This window comes from Hoplias malabaricus, chromosome 7 (assembly GCF_029633855.1).
Source record: "Hoplias malabaricus isolate fHopMal1 chromosome 7, fHopMal1.hap1, whole genome shotgun sequence".
NCBI lineage: Eukaryota > Metazoa > Chordata > Actinopteri > Characiformes > Erythrinidae > Hoplias > Hoplias malabaricus.
In genome coordinates this window covers 35,561,564-35,584,154 of record NC_089806.1, presented here as the reverse complement: position 1 = coordinate 35,584,154, position 22,591 = coordinate 35,561,564, and the positions used below count along the sequence as shown (strand labels likewise).

At 40.2% G+C, this 22,591-nt stretch overlaps 1 protein-coding gene across 2 annotated transcripts in view; it reads left to right on the top strand.

The window, feature by feature from the left end:
• sash1a (SAM and SH3 domain containing 1a) overlaps positions 1-22,591 on the top strand; it is a 305,138-nt gene that overhangs the window by 1,415 nt on the left and 281,132 nt on the right. The gene's annotated exons all lie outside the window — the stretch shown is intronic.

The window sequence follows — 22,591 nt, the reverse complement described above, 5'->3', positions numbered from 1 at the left end:
AATGAGTGTCGGAAGCCCTGTTCGGTGATTCTGAGTAAGCTCTGGACCCATTGCGAGTCTGGACTTCAAAATGTTTACAGACAGTGAATGAATGAATGAATGACAAGTGAAATATTAGCTACATGTGACGTATTTAAAGTGGTACACCTTCTCAGACAGATACCTTAAACAGTTAAGCTGTGTTTATTGTACACTCCCACTTCACAAGTCCACTGACATCCAGCAAAATATGTTGTGTAACATTTAATCAAACTTCAATTGCTGTTTCACTCCTGTACATTCCTAAATCATTTATGTTGTACTGGAATAGCAATATAAAGTCATAACACGAGGAGCAAAAAGAGTAAAACATAACTATTTTTTGTTAATTCCAAACAATTCCTGTAAATATATAATGAATTTAGTGTGAATATAAGCAGTCTGGGGCGGCACGGTGGTGCAGCAGGTAAGTGTCGCAGTCACACAGCGCCAGGGACCTGGGGTCCCGCTCCGGGTGACTGTCTGTGGTGTGTTCTCCCTGTGTCTGCGTGGGTTTCCTCTCACAGTCCAAAAACACACGTTGGTAGGTGGATTGAAGACTCAAAAAGTGATTGAAGACTCATAGGTGTGTGTGAGTGTGTGTTGCCCTGTGAAGGACTGGCGCCCCCTCCAGGGTGTATTCCCGCCTTGCACCCAATGATCCCAGGTAGGCTCTGGACCCACCGCGACCCTGAACTGGATAAGGGTTACAAATAATAAATGAATGAGCAAGCTGTTTATCTCAGACCTGTGGGAAATACTCTTAAGCCAAAATTCAAGCCTGTCCAATAGGAAATTACTTCTTCTTCATTGTCATGCACTACCCGATTTTAGTGCACTCTTTTCTTAATCCTTCCTGGCAACCTGCATTACACAGTTTCAAGTTTGCCCTGCATCAGAACACTGGATCCGCAGCTCATTACTGAGCCCTTCAGGATTTGAAAGAGGTGCGTTGGGGTAGGGTATAGTTAAGTAAGTTATGTAAGCCTGTGGTTCTCTCTACTAATGTTGTACCATAATAGTACACCACTTTTATTAGTGCATTCATTTGTTCAGTAAGTATGGTTTAGCAGTACCCTATGGATTATAAACTATGGATACAGCAATCTCTAGTGTTTTCCAAACTCTGACCCACTTTAACACAGAGAGAATTTGTTAATAAGCTGACTGGATGGATGCAGTAACAATATGCAGTAGGGGTGAGCGATTTCAGTATTTCAAGTTAAAATGGCGAATGACATCATGAAATCGTTTAATAACAGAAATACAAAGAGGTTAGGTCTGGTGAATAACTTTGTTTGGCAGTTTTAACTGTGGTTTTGTGAAACACCAAAGTATATATAGAGAGAGAGATGGTGTAAGAACCATTATTGCTGTTGACTGCATCATAAAAGGATGAAGGTGATGTCGTCAGTGTAATTGCAGGTGTATCTGCTTTAATCTCAGGTGTGGTGTAGCTCTGATCTACCTGTCTTACAGATATTCTCTTGGATATAAAACTCATAAAGCAGCTGATGACCCACCAACATCCCCCAGTTCCATGCTTTCCCCTGACCCGAGTCTTATTGCTAATTACCCAGTCCTCGAGCTCAGTCGGTTTAGTTAGAGCAGGAACTATGCAGCTGGACTAGAACGTTAGACTTGAGAAAGGATACCATAGAGGTGCCTTGTATGGAAAAGCAGTCAGTAGTTGCTGCCTCTGCTATCTGTGACACTTTTAGACGATACGAGGTGACATTTTCCGAAATACGAACGGTTGAGTCAGTAGTTGGTATTCTGTTCATTGCATGAGAACAGGTCTTAAGTGAGAGGCTGCTTGCCATCTCTTACATAAAAGCTGCATGGACAGAGAAGACGCTCTCTTGGCATGGCTCTTTATAGCTCATGCCAGCAGGGTCCTTAAGTGGCAGGTTGAATTTGCAGGAATATTTCTGTGATTCGGTTCAAAACGCACATGTCGTTAACTCACCTCAGCAGGACTATGTGTTGTGCCGTAACCGTGTTAATGCTCTAGCTGAAGAAATAACTAGATAATTAGTAGTGGAGTTAATTCAGAAGTGTGTGTTGTACACGTCTGACAGCTGACTAAATGATGTAAATAGCTCTGGAGTTTGAACGTTCTTAAGAATTCGTGGTATGAGTCCCATTCCTATTGAGTTAAATGTTACTTCACTGACCTACCTGATCAGTCGAGATGTTGAGGTCATAACAATGACATCACTTTGCTTGACACTAAGTACAGAGGAGAAATTGACTTATGATGATTCTGAGTTCATACACTTTAATTATTTCTGGTTGTTTTGGTTTTAGAGTTGGTGAAGGCGCCATGTGGATTATCTAGATGAAACGGTGTAGAAGGAGTAGCCTGGTCTATGATCAGAGTGTGTAGCCCTAAATACAACTCACCACACCCTACTTTATACACACTCAGACCCACACACACACACACACACACACACACACCTTTACACTCCAAAAAGCTTTTCTGTGAGTCATCAAACCTCTGCAAAACTCAAGCATTGATCCTTGAACTCATGAGTTTCTATTAAAGCAACCACTGATTTATTTTTTTTAAATATAGATCCACACACAAGCAGTCGTTTGCCTGGTTTCCGAAATGTAATAATGAAGATTGTTATATAGAATATGACATCCTCACTGGTTTTCACAGAAGTGGCATGTGGAGGGCTTTGTTTGGCAAAATCGTCTGCTATGAACACTTTATTTAGCCTACTGACACTCATTCTGTAATTCTTTAATGGCCACAGAGCTGGTGTTACTCGAGTGGTGGATTACTGTGTTTGCGTGTGTTGTGCTGGTACAAGTGGATCAGACACAGCACTGCTGCTGGAGTTTTGAGCACTGTGCTAACTCATTAGCCACTCAGTTTGACAAACCTACATTGTTTCCACCTTGTAGTTGCAAATTCATAGACAGCAGCTCATCTAGTCCTACTTCAGTGGTCGCACGAATGCTGCCCACTGGACACTTGGCTGGATATTTTGGGTTGGTGGACTGTCCTCAGTCCAGGAGTGATACCCAGCTTCTGTCTCTGGCGTAGAATCCACAAGGCGGACCAGTGGAGTAGGTGTGTTTAGAGAGGCCCGTAAAATACCAGCAGCATTGCTGTGTCAGAACCATTGTGGTGGTTCTGACTGTTGAAGAACAGGATGAAAAAGGGCAAAGAAGGTATTACACACTTTGGGAAAAGCTGAGATTTTTTATTAATTCAATACATTTTTGGTAAAATTTGGCCATATTTTAACTAAATGTATATTCTAAATATAAAAAAAACAATTGAGTTGGACCCCTGCTACACACCGAAATGCACTGAAACAAAGGCATGTTTACCACTGTTATGTCACATATTCTTTTAATTTGAACTCTTTAATAGTTTGGAAACCGAGGATATAATTTGTTGATGATTTCAAGTGAATTTTTTGCCAATCCTTTGCATGATACAAGACTTAACAGTTTGTGGTCATTGTTCTCGGATTCTATCAAGCACATGCTCTCTGTTTACTAAGCCACAGTATTGGAGCATGTTCAGAATGAGGTCTGGCAATGTCCCACTGAAATAACAAGGACGTCCTTGGAAGAGACATGAGCTTTATGGCAGGATGGATATCTCTAAAATCCCAATATTATACCTCCACAACAGTGCAGTGGGCACTTATGCACCCCCTACCATGAAGGATATTGGCTGTTGCACGTTTGTCTTTGGCATGAAGGTCTTGATGTCTGTTTTTCCCAAAAACAAGCTGAAACATGGACTCTTCAACACATTCACAATATAGTTTGGGCTATGAGATGAGCTGGGGCCCAGAGAACTCTGAAACATTTCTGCATAGCATTGGTGTATGGTTTTCTTCTTCCTTTTTATGCAGTGGCATATTGTAAGTGACAATAGATTTGAGAAACATTGCCAAGTCCGGGTGGCTATATTTATAAAAGTGGCACGCTGGTTTCTCATGTAGTGCCATCTGAGGGCTCAAAGATCACACATATTCAGCTGTGTTTTTTTTGGCTATGCCTTATACAACCTGACATTTCTCGGAGTTCTCTGAACCTTATATATGATCGAAGATGAAAGACCTAATTCCTCTCCAATCTTGCCTGGGGAATGTTATTTTTGAAATGTTTGACAATTCTCTGTTTGGCACAAAGTGTTAACCCATAAATCATCTTCACTTGCTCAGAGCCTTTCCTTGAATGCCACCTTTATACATTTTTATATTTATGCCCTGCGTATAGTATAATGTTCCAGAATAGAGCTGTGCCAACTTTTTTTTAAAATACTGAATATTTAACAAATTTACCAGTTTGTTAGCAAAAAAAACATTGGACATATTTTCATTGGGCTTTTGTCAGTTAAATAAAGGTTAAATTAATCAGACAAGGACAATTCGTGAATCACAGATCGTTGTTATTACATTTAATAAAATGTCTTTTGTTTCAACATTGTCCAGGAAATTTATTTATTTATTTATTTAGAGTGGATGTAAATTAGCATATGTTTCATATGCACATTTATGGGGTGGCAATGTAGTGTAAAATATAAGAAATTAGTCACAGTATGTTCTTGTGTGATTCTTTTGGAAGAAGTCGTACTGTTTCCATCCTATACTTTCCATGGAATTCAATGGATCTTCGTCTCATGTTGCATTCAACTGTCAGGTTATTTTGTCATGTGCTTCCAATTGTGCTTGCAATCTTTAAATGTGTGTTCGTTATTGGTTACGGCAATGGTCTTTTTATCCACAAATGGATGACTGCACTTTAATGTTTATTGCTGAGCTCTGAATACCCCCATAAAGTGTAGCACTAACGTATCCTTTGAAAATCCATGAAGTACCTGTCCGCTCACATGCCTGTCTCTAATGCCATGAGAGCTCTTCAGGGATCAGTAAATATCTGTGATGCTTCTCCCTGCTTCAGGATTCAGGACACATGCACGTTCTGATTATGGGACTTGCTGTAAATAAGCTGCCTGTATCAGAGTAGAGCAGAGGAACAGCACATCTGTCTTAACATAGATTTCCTCAGGGTAGTGCTGACCATTAACAGACTTCAGAGATGCGTTCTGTGGCCTATTTAATTCCCGTTTAAATAAAGTGCATTTTATTTCAAGTCCCATTTTCTTTTCTGGGCCACAGACGCAATAGATTACATTTGGCATGACTGGCAGAAAGCCGGCATATGACTGAGCATATGCAAGATTATGGATTACAACATCCCAAAGCCTTTTGTGTAAACAGGATTGTGAGACACTGTATGGTTTCTGTTTCAGATGCCCCAGATGAATAGAGTTTGTGTTGTGATGACTCATTTTTTTCTCTCTCTCTAATGTTATTCATTAACACTGCTTAGTACAACCAAAGTCAACTTCTACTTAAAAGATTTTTATTTATTTATTTATTTTTTACTAAAGTTAATGTTAAATCCATATCAGTACTGAAATCTACTACACAGGTCGATGTAACACCCAGTACTGAGCTACAATAAGGTAAAAGTCAGTATTCTAATAAATATCTCATTGTAAGACATAGTAAAAGCCTTTAACTAGCAACAACAAGTAGCACGTGAATGTTTAAAACCCAGTGTTGAGAGATAGTAATGTGTAGTACCCCAAACAAAGGTATAGGATCACCACATTCAGACACACACACATTATGACACACAGTAATATTTGTTCAATAGCTGAACGTTCTGGCTTTATCGTCTTTATGTTTATATTTGTATGTAATATCATTGAATTTTTTATTATAATATAATTTAATATGTAATGCAGTTTAATTTGTGGTCAGAATTCTGAGAGAGGCGGCACGGTGGCGCAGCAGGTAGTGTCGCAGTCACACAGCTCCAGGGACCTGGAGGTTGTGGGTTTGATTCCCGCTCCAGGTGACTGTCTGTGAGGAGTTGGTGTGTTCTCCCTGCGTCTGCGTGGGTTTCCTCCGAGTGACTGTCTGTGAGGAGTGTGGTGTTCTCCCTGTGTCTGCGTGGGTTTCCTCCGGGTGACTGTCTGTGAGGAGTGTGGTGTGTTCTCCCTGTGTCTGCGTGGGTTTCCTCCGGGTGACTGTCTGTGAGGAGTTGGTGTGTTCTCCCTGTGTCTGCGTGGGTTTCCTCCGGGTGACTGTCTGTGAGGAGTGTGGTGTGTTCTCCCTGTGTCTGCGTGGGTTTCCTCCGGGTGATTATCTGTGAGGAGTTGGTGTTTTCTCCCTGTGTCTGCGTGGGTTTCCTCCGGGTGACTGTCTGTGAGGAGTTGGTGTGTTCTCCCTGTGTCTGCGTGGGTTTCCTCCGGGTGACTGTCTGTGAGGAGTTGGTGTGTTCTCCCTGTGTCTGCGTGGGTTTCCTCCGGGTGCACCGGTTTCCTCCCAGGGTCCAAAAACACACCTTGGTAGGTGGATTGGCGACTCAAAAGTGTCTGTAGGTGTGAGGGTGTGTGTGTGTGTGTGTGTGTGTGTCTGTGTCTGTGTTGCCCTGTGAAGGACTGGTGCCCCCTCCAGGGTGTATTCCTGCCTTGCGCCCAATGATTCCAAGTAGGTTCTGGACCCACCACGACCCTGAACTTGATATAAGAGCTTACAGATAATAAATGAATGAATGAATGAATTCTGGGAGAACAAGTGTGGTGATTCTATAATATTCACCCGGAGGTAATATAAGATGCATATGCCAATTATTACAATCATACACAAGATAAGATGTAAAATATCCGATGCTAATCCATTAGAGTTTGAAAAGGCTCACCACATTCTCTTCATACCTGCAGCCGCCAACATTCCTGCTGAATCCTACCAACAATCACAGTAGCATCTCTACAGTGCATTTCCCCAAGTAATCTGTGCTCTCTCCTTTTCCACAACCACTGACTAGAACCTTCAGCTGTTTCTGATAACTCCTTCACAGCTGCCCTTAGTTTCTGGCCCCTGATGGCGAACTGCACAAACAGGGATGTGACTGATTTTGCTACAAACCTCTAACACCTATCTCCACCGGTCTTCCATGTGCCTGCCACCTGCGTTTTTCCTCAACTCAGCCGCCAAGTCTACATCCTCAAATGGAACCATTAACTTCATGAAATAACCCAGTATAGTGCTGCTGCATTTTGTGACATACATCACAGCAAAAACTTTAAAGGAGTGAAGTATTTTCAAATAGAGATATATTAAAAATACACAGAACAATGTCAAACCTAGTATGGAGCTGTGTTAATACTTAGGTCAATGTAAAATCCCCATGATATACCTAATGCACATGTGTGAAATGATATTGGAATGTTCGATCATGTTACACAGTGCACGGCTACATATAGAGCTCGTAACAGCTGTGTGAAGTGTATGTCAGTCAAATGGCATCAGATACACGTGTTCCTGATGAACCCTGTGTGTCATGTAACATGACAACAAAGCGGCATTCATGAGGGTGCGTTGGTAGGATGCGTGATAAACATCTTCATCTTTCGTGAGAGAAAGACTTTGCTTCTGAATGAAATCACGGGAGGCGCAGGTGCTCGGGGGTGAGATTATGGCTAAGGTCATTTATTATTGAATATTAAAAAAGGCGAACGAGGCACACAGGAGGAGAGAGGAAAGTAAAGTAGAACTTGACCAGTATAGGTTTTGAGCACTCAGCTGTGATCTTTTTTTCCTTAATGTTTGTGAGTGTGTGTGTGTGTGTGTTTGTGTGTGGAGGAAGGGGGGGGGGTGTATGCCTTTTCAACAGGGACCAAGAAAACACAGCACGAGTATAAGAGGCTTTGGTGAGGCTAAATGAACATGGAGTAGATGCTAAATAGTAATCCAGAGTCACTAACTTGTGTATGATGTCCAAAGCACAGAGGCTGCCTTACTAGCAAACAGCAGTAAATGAAAGAGCAGGGGCATGGTCTCCATCTCGTTACAGCATGAACTCCCTCTGAGGAAGCAGAGCCACACGTATGAACATTATGAGAGCACATCTTAAAAGAAAACATCCTTGGCTCTGACAGGAACATAAATGCATGAACACTGTTACAGTAAAGAGTTAATATTTCACATTTCTCTCCTCTGTTTCTCAATTCCAGAAGAATCCCTTGAATTTAGCCATGGTGAGATCTGTACAAATACTTCTACAATGAGAAATGACTTTAAGCCTAATGCATTTAATTTGTGATGATTTATTTTTTAAAGTCTTTATTATTCTTTATTTAAGGGCTTCGCATAATCCACTTATTCTAAATGCATTTATTTAGTATAATGATCGTTGAAGTTAGAAAGACCCACTCTAGGGGGAAAAAATAATGTGTGTGTGTGTGTGTGTCATAATGCTTCTATGATCTTGGGTGAACATGATGATGATGATGCTGCTGATGTTCAAACCACTTCTCTTCAGCCTGAGAGAGGTCAGATGAAATTGAGGGGAGCAGTTGCCGTGGTAACAATGCAGTGTGCTAAAGCTTTAAGGCTGGGATGAGCACAGGACTGTAGACTCAGCTTAAAATGAAGTCCAGGTGTCCTGAAAGGTGACTCTGGTAACTGTAGGGAGATCAAATTACGAAAGTCATTATAAATAAATAAATTGGATGTAGGTTTTTGTGTGTGATTGTTTGTCTCTGTGTGTGTGTCTGAACATGCCTGAGTGATATGCGTTTAGGTCATGCCATAAACGTCAAAAGATAATATCAAATGTTTTCATTTTTTACGGGCTACATATAAAAGGCTAATAGAGTGGAACCGCTACCTATGAACTTGATCCGTTCCGTGGCCCGGTTCGTAAGTGGAAAAGTTCGTTTCTCGAGTCAATTTTCCCCATTTAAAATAATGGAAAAGCAATTAATGCGTTCCAGCCCCCACCCCCCGAAAGTCACCCTTTTTGCACTGGTATATGTTTACAACACTCTCAAATTAGTAAAAAAAATACATGTAGCGTTACTAAAAATAAAAAGGAAATACAGTGGAAACAGTAACAAAAAAAGAAATAAAGTTGTAAGTGGTTACACATCGCTACCTTGAAGACGTGACGACTGGCTGGAGGAGTAACACAGGCACTGGCTGTATGACGGGAGGTGGGGGGTGGGTGGAATAACGAAGAGTAGGCGGTGAATGTGAGGAGACGAAGCGTAGATACGGCTTAATTTAGCGCGAATTTTCTTCTATTACACTTCTATTTTCTTCTATTACATTAGTCTTCTATTTACACTAATGCTAAATTGCTAAAACTACAATTTGCTAATCTTGAAAGCTCACTCAAGTTTGGGCGCTGGGAGACTCGCCTGTTGGGGTCAGTGGCCTTTTCCAGCCGCCGGCTCGGCGGAGGCTCGGGTTCGTTTCTAGAGTCATGATTCGTTGGTGGAGGCAAAAAAAAATATTCAAATGCCCGGTTCGTATCTTGGAAAGTTCGTTAGTAGAGGTTCACGATATTTTGTTATTGAGCTATCAGCAATTTAAACGAATATTTAGATATTTATTTATTTTATATTTATTTATACTTATTCTAAATGACATATAGTAGCCTCAAAATTTTAAAATAACATTTTGTTGTTACAGTGTGTGTCTCTGTATTAAATGGTCATGTTTCATTAGTCGGTTTTGTGTAGAAGGTGTCTGTGGTGTCCTGCTGTGTTACTTAAATGCTTTTCTGTGTGAGGTCTAGCACTGGCCTGGTGTTAGGATGTTGGTGAATTGGCAGTTAAGTAGCACGTATTCGCTTTATTGCCCTCTGCTTCTTTAAAGCCATTGCCACGTAGTATATTACACAGAATTAGGCCTTCTTTGAAGACCTTGAAGGCCCTGAGGGTTCCCCACCAGTGTGTGTTTGTATGTGTGTAAATTGTGAGGCCTGGCCAATATGACAGACTGACTGCCACAGGACACGAGAGCCTGCTGTCTGCTGATTCATGCGATTGAATCATTACCCACCCACACACCCACACCCACACACACACACACACACACACACAAATACACACTCTGGACATTCCCTCCCCTTGTCACATACACACAACCACACAAAGCCATTGGCACGTTATTTGCCTCAGTTCAAATTTAGGTCAGTATATGCCTTTTGGCTCAGTTATCTCATTCCACTTTGTCTCACTAATGTGTGTGTGTTACTGTAGATATTCAGTGCTTATTCAACCTGATGACCTCTGTGACCTCTGCTAAAAGCTGGACTCATCCCACTACCGGCCAGTTCTCATTTACACCTCTCATTTATCACATCCACTGCGTAAGAGCGCCCAAAGTATTCACACACGCATAAATACACAGGACTTTCACAGGTTGCTTCTCCTAACCTTTACTGTCAAACCTAGTCCTACAACTCTGAATTGTTGTGAAGTGCTGGAGTGCTCCATAGTCATATCATTAGCAGCAGAAAAAAAAGTAATATGTAATTGGTACACGATGGCTGGAATTCTAATTCAATCAGCAAGACCAGTGTGGAATATTAATTGAGTTAATTGAAATCCGAGTATGCATAGCATGAAGCTGCGATAACGACTGTCCTCTCTCTGCCCTGGCTGTCAGTGCTGGGGCCATCAGTCGTGACCTTGTACTACATTGCAGAGGAAAATGATATTTCAATATGCATGAAGTAGCTAAACAAAATCTGTAATTATAATTAGGGGATGGTAATGAGAAGGGTTATGATGAAAAAAAAGGGTAGGAATTTGGTTTGAAATGAGCTGGAGAGCTTTTTATAATATTATTATAGTGGAGCAATACAAACACTAGTAATGAGGGTCATTTACATATCCCGTATTCAGATATGTGTCACTATTTAAACTCTCTTCTGTTCAGGTGGCATTGCTAGTACAAGTCATGGGCGAATTATGAATTTAAACCTAAAAGGAACACATTTGTGTGTGTAAATGTGTGATGCCCAGTGATGTACTGGCACTTTGCCCTGAATGTGTATCTGCCTGGTGTCCTCTGGATCCACTGTGACCACCGTGAAGCTGTAACAGAAAATGAATAAATCAATAAAAGGAAAACCAGTCAATTTCAGTAGTCCCTTCTGTCTGTCCTTTACCCTAGGTCATAGTGAACTCACATTAAGGTTGGCTGTATACTTGGATAACTATGAATATTTAATCAATATGAGTTATTTCCTTATTATGAATAATGGAGTAAATAGATAATTATAGACTTTGCCTCAGATAGTCCATCCACAGATGTACAGATGTTCTGAAATACATCCTAAACTGGCCACAGCCATTAGGATTTTGTCAGCTCTATTCTAATTGGCTAGGCAGGTAGGTGTCACAGTCACACAGCTCCAGGGGCCTGGAGGTTGTGGGTTCGATTCCCGCTCCGGGTGACTGTCTGTGAGGAGTTTGGTGTGTTCTCCCCGTGTCTGCGTGGGTTTCCTCCGGGTGCTCCGGTTTCCTCCCACAATCCAAAAACACACGTTGGGAGGTAGATTGGCGACTCAAAAGTGACCGTAGGTGTGAGTGAATGTGAGAGTGTGTGTGTGTTGCCCTGTGAAGAACTGGCGCCCCCTCCAGGGTGTATTCCCGCCCTGTGATTCCAGGTAGGCTCTGGACCCACCACGACCCTGAACTGGATAAGTGCTTACAGATAATGAAGGGATGGATATTCTAATTGGCTATGCACGCTGCTGTGTGTTTTCGCATGCTATGTGTGGGAAGTAGTTCCTTCTCTGATAGCAATGTAGTTATTGAATTTGGAAAAAAATGGTTGTGAAGTTTACAGATTCACATTTGTAAAAGCCTGTAAACCATTGTTTTTTTTGCATGAAAATTGTTATTTTACAGTTAAATTATATAAGCCTTAGACACATTAATGTAAAACACACGCCAGACTAAAGTAAAAGTCTGGTTTGTAGGAATAATAGATCCATCTTCATGCCAGTTTTTTGTCCTTGATATTCAAAATGTTTTTAAGACTATTACATAAAAGTGAATACTTAATCTGTTTATCCAATCATCCATGACTATATTTCTCCAAAGACAAAGGGAGTAATGTCACAACACTGCCAGGTTTCAGTCAGATATGATGAAGGTAGGGATTGTGTCAAATATATGTGCCAAGATTTTCTCAAATGAAATGACACTTTAAAAATGTCGTAGAAATAGATTAGTCTTTGGAAAGTGTCACTCAATGAAGGGTAGGGTGACCAGATCTGAGATGGTGAAAAAGTGGACACATCCGGGGCCAGGGGGGAATACTGACGTGCAGACTGACCAATTAAATGTTTACAGGGAAGGTTATCGACCAATAACGGTAGCTCTACAGTCAGACCGTCCAATCAGAAGCTTTTAGGCTACTTCACCACGCCCCCTTCTCACTCAAGCGAACCAATCGGAGTAGGGGAGGGCGGGACTAGTTTGTGAATGAAACGCTTCTCGAAGTTCTATGTAAGCTCTAGAAAAACAAAATCCCGGACGTTTGTGAAATTCCGCCCGGACATTTTTTTAAGTCTAAAAAAGAGGACATGTCCGGGTAAAAGAGGACGTCTGGTCACCCTACTGAAGGGGCATTGTATTTTCTTGGCTTAGAACCCAGAGAGTGTAGTATCCTGACTTTGAAATGCAAGTGCTTAGTTTAATCTTTAACTTTGTTTTTTTTTTTTTTTCAAACTCGTTAATTTATATTTTTCGTATTATTATGTTAATTCCTTAACTTTACCCTAGTTGTACTTTTATTGTGTAGTTAGTTCATACACTTGCATATTGTTGCTGCCATTAGAAAACATCATGCATGTGAAATAAACATGACTGTAATGTTATTTTGCAGCTTGCTTATTGGTCCATTCGTCATAAAACATTCAGAATATAAGGTTGGTGTTAGAAGGTCAGTTTATGATGGTATAGAGCTGCTGTACATCCATCATACAAAGGGCTATGCAAGGTTGATAGAAAGCCATTAAATACCATCAAAGCACACACAAACACACAAAGCAAAACCACACTACAATAAAGTCTTGCAGTGTTTGTTCTCATGCATTTTTCATGTTTTTTATTAGACAACTTCCTATGCAGAAAAAGGCCTGAACTCAGTGACTCATAAGGCCAAGCTTTAGAAATGATGGAAAATGGAACGAAAAAGGTCAGTGCTCATGACATCAGCAGCCTCTGTATCAGATGCTGATATTGCTGCTCTGCTGTTATAGGGTTTGATATGAGATTCTGTTCTGCTACGGTACATTTCGGATAGCACAGAGGAGTGATAGGCAATAAGTAGGATGTGTTGGACAAGATGAAATTGCTAGTGGGTCATGACACCAAGATATTTCAGAGCCAAGCAGATTTTGTTTGTTGGTTTGTTCTAACTTACTGAGAGGTCTCCAGTGCCTCTAGTAGATTTATAGCAAATTATTTTATAATGTGATAAATGTATTAAATATGTAATATTGCTTTTAACTGAGATGTTATGGACGTATAAGATATGTGTTGGCATTCATTTTCACTAAAGTGAACTGCTGATACAAACAACAATTCTTGTAAAGGCTAACATTGTCCAATAGTGTCACAGATTACCATTTGACGTCAGTCTTAATAAATAAATAAATCCCAAAAACCTTTAAAGTGGTAATGAAGCTGTGAAATGGGACCCAGCAGAAATCCAAAAGGGTCTATTGCAGCCCAGTGCAATTTCTCTATAATTAAACGGTTGTTAAAGACATTTGTGGAGTGTCTTGTGGAGTGCATGAGCATCCATATGCAGCAGAGGAAGGAAGAATTAACAAAGCAATAGTTGGACTTTAATGAATTCAGTAATGAAAGAAAATTATCCAAGCTCTACTACCTTTTGAAACTTGGCAGTATTGCGTTTGACTGGTCTCTGAAGACCTTTTGAACGCTGGTAGTTTCTGAGCGCAAAGGCCGTCATCAAAAGTGAAGTGCAGGTCTTTTGGCCAGGAGATCAAACACTTGGCTTCCAAGCAGTATGCTGTTATGTGCCTTTTATAATAAATGTGATATGACAAGCAATCAATTACACTAATAAGAGACATGAAACTGTCTTGCCCAGGGGCCACACTGAAACCTCTCTGTGGGGTAAGGTCAAAACAGTTACAAGAATATGTGCTCTTCGGTGCAAGAGACAACATGCCTGTCTTGCTGTACAAGGATGTAGGAAGTACTGTGATCCATCAGGGATGTCTGAGTTGATAGTCATGTATGAAATGTGGTGTTGTATCCAAAGCTAAAGCTGAGTTTAGCATGTTGCTAATAGGATAGGACAAACATGCTAATAGACACTGTTAGTTTGTCTTATTAGCATACCTGCAGCTGTGGTTCCTCTTTACCCCATTTCTGCCAGGATGGGTAATTGAGTTACTCACAGAGAAAGCCAGACACTTTGAGATGTGGCTGGTGTGTAAGTGGATTAGCATAGTTAACCCATCCGAGATAATGGAGGTCAATTAGTACTGAGGGACTATGCAAACACACACAAACACTCACGCACAGACCCTTCAGAAGTAGCCTCTCCTATTATTTATTGCCTAATCACAACTGACAGGAAAGAGCTGCTCCACAGCTGTCTGTAATAGTCTTTCTCATATGTGCATTCTCTCTCTCTCTCTCTCACACACACACACACACCTAGAGCCTTGCTCTAATCATTATTGAACGTGGGTGAGATTCCTAAGACACTTTATTATGTATTTATTAATGTAATATTTTGATGGTATTTGTTATACAAATATACTGAATGTATCCTGATGCTTTATAGTAATATTGGTCAAATACATAATTATCATAATATTGGTCTTTGCAATACAGTGTTATCATGTAAACCTAGGTGTAAAATAAATAAAATAATATGTAAAAAAAGAACCCCTTAATTATTCATTCATTCATTCATTATCTGTAAGCGCTTATCCAATTCAGGGTCGCGGTGGGTCCAGAGCCTCCCTGGAATCATTGGGCGCAAGGCAGGAATACACCCTGAAGGGGGCGCCAGTCCTTCACAGGGCAACACTCACACATTCACTCACACCTATGGACACTTTTTTTTTTTTGAGTCGCCAATCCACCTATCAACGTGTGTTTTTGGACTGTGGGAGGAAACCGGTGCACCCAGAGGAAACCCATGCAGACACAGGGAGAACATACCACACACCTCACAGACAGTCACCCGGAGGAAACCCATGCAGACACAGGGAGAACATACCACACACCTCACAGACAGTCACCCGGAGGAAACCCATGCAGACACAGGAAGAACATACCACACACCTAACAGACAGTCACCCGGAGCCGGAATCGAACCCACAACCTCCAGGCCCCTGGAGATGTGTGACTGCGACACTACCTGCTGCACCACCGTGCCACCCCCACTCCTTAATTATATAAAGCAAAAATAAAATAATAATAAAACAAATAACACAGGCATATCATGAAGTATTAATTTAAATATTATCAAGTATTTATTCATTTCTGAAGTCCATACACACACAAACACATCCACTGGCAATAAGAAAATAAAGGGTTTTTTTTTTGAGCTGTTATTTAAAGTTGATTAAAATATGTCTGACACTAATAAATACTTCATTTGTTTATGTGCTTATCCTGAAAAAGCTTATATTAATGGCCCATCTGAACAAGGGCTAAACAATAGCTGGAGAACGGTATAAGATGAAGTAAGAACCTTCTGTGTGTGTGTGTGTGTGTGTGTGTGTGTGTGTGTGTGTGTGTGTGTGTGTGTGTGTGTCACAGACCTTTTGTTTGTCCTCATGATTGTATAACTTCTCTGTTTAAGATTCTCAGTTTCCGTCCATTCAGTGCAGACAGGGAGGAGGATATTCAGCATTGTGCTGATAGGAAGGTTATTAAACCTTCCTCGGTCGTGTGTGTGTGTGTGTGTGTGTGTGTGTACACATGCAGGTGTGTGTACAGGTTTTATATTGGTTTATTTTTCATAAAGTCCATTTCATCAAGCTTTATGAAAAGCCCTTTTTATTACAGCACATTTAATAGGATAAAAGCTTTTTATTTCCCATTCATGTGATTTATTTTGCCCTCGTCATATATTTCTTGTGTTATTTTTAGTCTTTCAGGGTGTCTGTTGGTGTGAAGCAAGCAGAGAGAATAGTAAATGTCTTAAATCTAGTTTATTATAATGGAGCAATAAAACCCTGTGGTTTTTTGTTTTGTTTTTTTTTTTTGCTTTTTTTTTTAATGGAGAGCACAAAATGGAAAAGCAAAATGGCCAGACAACAACAAATGCACTGTTCTTGTACACAAACAAGCATTAATGTACAAATAATAAGTAACTTCATCTACAATGCATACCTCCTGATTGCCCTTACACCCTAAATTGAATATTAATTTACTTTAAAAATGTACATTGCACTTTTTTTCCCTCTATAAATGTTTCACACATGAAACGTTTGAGTTATAGGGAAGCGCAGTGCATTTGACTAAACTCACATATGTGTTTGGTTGCATGTTGGCAGTTCCAGTGTCACAGGAGAGTTAAGTATCAGATAAGTTGGCTGCAGTCCCACTTGTACATGAGCCCTGCCATTTAGCCTTAAAGTCAGTGTGTTGTGCATGTGCAGCATGTGCAAGATAACCTCAGATGCTGTGGTGTTAATGTGGTTTTAAACCATAGGAACCTTTCCATTATCAACTATTGCAGTTTGAAATCATTTCAGGGATGTTATATTCTCTAATGCAGACATCACTGGACAGATTTTTATTTATTTATGTATTTATATTTTTTCACACATTAAAAGCTTGTACAAAGTTCATGTGATGAAGTAGTCCTTAGTGAGCTGCTGGGTTAGAATAGCACAGCTCATATTATCAGTGCTATTCTGGTGTTCTTATGACCCCTCCATTCCACTGACATACACTCTCATCCACAGTGTGTCCACAGTCCTAAAAACATTAGCAAAATTCAATTAATCAATCACGACTCTATGTGGAACTCTTAATTAAGCTTTAATGATTAACCTGGCTGACCTCAATTTTAACATGGCTTTGCTGCCAAAGAATAGGGTTACATTTACTCCAAACAGGAGTATTAAACTGAGTTTGATTTATATGGCCTTTTACATTTACAGACACTCATGGAATATTTAATCATGTGTTTCTTTCTCAAAAACACGTTGCTATGTAATAATATGCAAAAATATTTGCAATGCAATTTGCATATATATTGCCTGTGTAAACTTCTTAGCATTTCTGTGTTGTTTCATAGGCACCAGATCACACCGTATAAATATGCAAATCTCTGATGTGCTTATTGGCTGCTGTTTGTGTTTTTTTATAGGAATTAGGTCCTAAAGTTTAGGCCTGTAAGGTCTATAATACTCTATTTTTTAATGCAAGCAGATAGTTGGGGATATCAGATGCTGCTGCAAAATATTTTTAAATCATATAGCAGACTAAGAAAGAAGCGTTACCTATATTTTCTGTTGTTAGCATGAATAATGGCCTATTCTCATCTCTAATTAGACTTAAATTATATACTCCTGTGAAAACAGCTGTCATTAGTTTGGAGTGTTTGTGTGTCCAAACTTAACCTTCCACCTGCCGTCATCCTTTGAGCTCCTTCCACAGTTAAACAGTGTGCATTTCTGCTATGTGCTGTACCATAGCTGAGATTCTGTGGAGGGTGTCAAATATATTCTGGCTATGTGTGTATGGATGTAAAACCTGTATGCCTCCCTATATATAGGGGCGATCACATCAGTCAGTGTAGTTAATCGTGATTAATCCCTCTTGTATTATTTGCTGATAAATGATTTTAAGGGATACATTTCTTTTTAAAATATGTATGTTTTTAAGTTTTAGTTTTAGAAATAAGAGTGGACAAACACAGATTCATCAGCATTAATTTATTACTTTAAGCCTGCAGCCCTGAGCCATTCTTTTTTAGAGGAAGTAATTATTGATTTCTGTCATTAAAGCACACTAAACATCTGATGGACACAAGCTACAGACATTTACTCCTACATACAGTTACACTACAAAGACTTTTTGAGATACTGTGTTAATGCCTGTTACTTTCTACCTAGGGTGACCAGATCTGAGATGGTGAAATAGGCATTAGCTTTGCCTGACGTAACCAAGGACTACTGACGTGCAGACTGACCATTTAAATGTTTACAGAGAAGGTTATTGACCAATAACGGTAGCTCTACAGTCAGACCGTCCAAGATTTAAGGCTACTTCACCACGCCCCCTTCTCACTCAAGCGAACCAATCGGAGTAGGGGAGGGCGGGACTAGATTGTGAACGAAACGCTTCTCGAAATTCTATGTAAGCTCTAGAAAAACAAAATCCTGGACATTTGTGAAATTCCGCCTGGACATTTTTTTTAAGTCTAAATAAGAGGACATGCCCGGGTAAAAGAGGACGTCTGGTCACCCTATTTCTACCCTGAGCCCCTTGTAACATGCAGAGACAGTGAAATAAAAGATATCATGGATTACTAAAATGGACCTGTAATAAACCAGCAGTATGTTAAGTGCAGTTTGTTTATCTTCTCTGAACCTTTTTTGCTCATATCACCTTGTATATGAGTGATATCAAAACATTTAACATGTTAACTATAACACCACATTAAACTCTGTATAAATGTCGCAATGTAGTCATGGTTGCGCAGCAGGTAGTGTCCCATGGCCAGACGTGTGTAAAATTTAAGCACATTATCATGCAGTCTGCATTTTGTGAAAGAAGAGGTCATTCTAAAAAGCTCACTCAATTTCACTGTGGTAATTTAATGTGGTCATTTAATCTAAGAAGGCCACATTGCAACAATCCAGTTCATAAAATTTCTTCCTTCCTAGATTTTCCATAATCAACTGTAAGTGGTGTTATTACAAAGTGGAAGTGTGTAAGAAACACAGCAGTTCAGCCACAAAAAGTAATGTAACTTAGCAGAGTCCTAAGCTGGAAAAGTCACCAACACTCTGCTGACTCAATAACTTCAGAGTTCCAAACCTCTTCTGGCATTAACATTAGCACCAAAACATTGTGCCAGGAGCTTCATGGCATGGGTTTTCATAGCTGGGCAGCTGCATGCAAGCCTTACATCACCAAGCGCAATGCCAAGTGTGAGATGGAGTGCTTTAAAGCATGCCACCACTGGGCTCTGGAGCAGTGGAAACATGTTCTGAGGAATGGTAAATAATGCTTCTCTGACTGGTAGTTTAATGGATCAGTCTGATTTTGGTGAATGTCAGGAGAATATTACATGCCTGACTGCACTGTGCCAACTGTAAAATTTGGTGGAGAAGGATAATGTTATGGGTCTGTATGTCAATAGTTGACATAGACCCCTTAGTTCCAGTGAAGGAGAATCTTGCATCAGCATACCAAGACATCTTGCACAATTAACCTGCATTTTGTAACTGTGCCCCAGTGCACAAAGCAAGGCCCCTAAAGGCATGGTTAGGTGGGTTTCATGTGGAAGAACTTGACTGGCGTACACAGATCCCTGATGTTAACACAAATTGTACACGCTTGGGATAAATCAGAACAGAGATTCAGAGCCATGACCTCACAAAAGCTCTTCTAAATGAATAGGCAGAAGTCCCACAGATATCCTCCAAACTCTTGTAGAAAGCCTTCCCAGAAGAGTGGAAGCTGTTGTAGCTGCAAAATGGGAACCAACTCCTTGTAAATTCAAATTTCCTATAGGTGAGCCAATACTTTTGTCCATATAGTGTACCAATATTAGTCTATGGGCAACATTATGCTTGTAGTTCATGTTTGTTACATGGTAAGTTTATTTAATGAAATAAATGAAGATAAATTTCCTGCCACTGATTGATATAGACGTTTTGAATTTTAAGTAAACATTGTTTTGAAACGGAACATTTCATGTTATTCATACATTGTCTGTAACCGCATATCAAGTTCAGGGTTGTGGTGGGTCCCGAGACTACCTTCACAGGGTGACACACACACACACACACACACCCACACTTACAGATACCTTTTTTGAGTTGCCAATCCACCTACCAACGTGTGTTTTTGACTGGAGCTCTTTGAGGAAACCCACCCGAACAACACACCAAAGTCCTCACAGACAGTCACACGGAGGAAACCCACGCGGACAGAGGGAGAACACACCAAACGCATCACAGACAGTCACCCGGAGTGGGATTTGAACCCACAACCTCCGGGTCCCTGGAGCTGTGTAACTGCACCACTGTGCCGCCCTTGTTATGTTAGGTTAACGTTCTTTATTAGTGGGGACCTCACTCTAGAGATATGATGCTACATATGATACACTCTCACAGTCTCTGAAGCATTTTCACAGTGTCAGAGCAAATATTTTGCAAAGGCACTCAAAACCTATCGACTCATGCCACAGTAATTGTCATTCTGACAGAGGAAGCATTTAGTGTGAGGGTGTTAAATTTAATAACTATCATTACAAGTTTGGCATGAAAAGATAATCTAAAATGCATTTGTGCTAGAAGAGCAGGGCTAGGATGCTCATGGACTGGTTGGAATGGTTAGACGATGATTCCATGTGTCTGACCCGGCATGGTTGAAAAACTTTCAGATGTGGCCACACTCTGAGACACAGATAAATACTGCAGTTGGCAGCTGTCTCCCCATACTGGAATGAAACACACACACACACACACACTGAGGCACAGGCAGTGTCATGTTAAATGTTTTGTGCTGTGCAAGCATTAAGCTTAGTTGGTCTGTTGGAGAAGAGTGTAAGAAGGTCAGGAAAGATTCTGTGATAATTCAGGAAAGGAAAGTTAAAGAGTAATCATTGGGAAGGTATCTGAACTTTCAACCATGAATATTTTACATACTTTAAGTAGGTTGCTATACATTTGTTGAACATGTTAAAATTGCATATCATCACTGACCAGAGAAAACATGTATTCCAATTTAGTAGATTATTTTTTGTTTATTACGTACTGTGAACACAATAACTGTCCTTTACATTGTGTAAAAAAACACGATGAATGGACCAATAGAAATGCTACAAATTTACTTGGAATACTTTTTTTTTTTTGCATTGACTTCAGCCGAAAGTTAAGAAGGTAACTTCTCTTGTAAAGGTACTAGTTCGGAGATACATGTTTTTCTTTGAACAGTGACTATATATTAAATATACTGATTATTAAGAATGAGTCTTTTATATAAAGCACAGAACTAAGTCACTCTCCAAGAGACTAGTTAAAGTTCAGTGCATTTCCTGTAAAGTGATGAAAGTGATCTAACTCTGCTAACATGCTATCATCAGTGAACTAAAGGCCTGCTTTTTACAGTGATTCTAATTATCATGTGCCATGTAGATCAGCCACAGTCAGGGGAGGAATTCTAATAACAAACAGTTGTCTTTATGAGCTTGATTTTGTAGCAAGTTTACACTACAATACACATTCAAACCACCACAGTGGTTCTGACTTGGTTTCCATCTTTATATGATTCAGTTCCTTTTATTCTTTTTCTCTGTCATTCTGTACTTTTTGCTGCCTGTCGTTTTTTTCTGTTTAGCTGTTCTTTTCTGTCTCTTTCTCTTTAATTCTTGTAATCATTCTCTCTCTCTCTCTCTCTCTCTCTCTCTCTCTCATACAAACACTCAGTGACACATTGGATTAGTCTGAAGGGATCTGGTGACAACTGTCTTGGTGTAAACATTAGTTTGACCCCTGTGGTATTCTAATGTCACACCAGCATGACCTCTACATCAGAAATTTTAGAACTGAAGAAATCCCATAAGTGACTCTCCTGCATCAGTTGGTGTGAGTGACCCAGGTGCTATGGGAAGTTAGCTAAGACAGGCATGTCCCAACTCTATAATGTAGGGTGACCAGATCTGAGATGGTGAAAAAGAGGATACGCTCCAAGGTGGGGGGCTGATGAACTCTCGCCCCTCACTTCCGAGGTATGCTTAGTTGAACCTATGTGTGCTTTTAGGTCCTTTACACCTTTATTTGCTACACAAAACATGGAAATTTCTTTTTTAATTCATCCGAGAACTTACACTTATGTTTCGGCATAGCTGCTCGAGATGAGAGTAGGTACATGAGCTTTGCCTGACGTAAACAAGGACTACTGACGTGCAGACTGACCAATTAAATGTTTACAGAGAAGGTTATCGACCAATAACAGTAGCTCTACAGTCAGACCGTCCAATCAGAAGATTTTAGGCTACTTCACCACGCCCCCTTCTCACTCAAGCGAACCAATCGGAGTAGGGGAGGGCGGGACTAGTTTGTGAACGAAACTTCTCGAAGTTCTATGTAAGCTTTAGAAAAACAATATCCCGGAAGTTTGTGAAATTCCGCCCGGACATTTTTTTTTAAGTCTAAAAAAGAGGACATGTCCAGGTAAAAGAGGACGTCTGGTCACCCTACTATAATGTGTAGTTTAAACTAGAAAGCTTGTTGGCACGTTAGTCTCAATAACCTCAGACTGAAACCACAACTTTATCATGAATGTTGTTGTTGTTGTTGTTTGGATATTTGGCACTCCTCCCTCCAATTGCAATTTCAAACTTGTATAATGGCTAATAATGAATATTTAAGCGTTTGGCTGAACATTTAACAAGACAATTTTGAGATGCTCCAGATAGCACTGAGAAGAATAGGCCTTCCCGAAGTTTCACATAGACTAACAGATTCCAACAAGCTC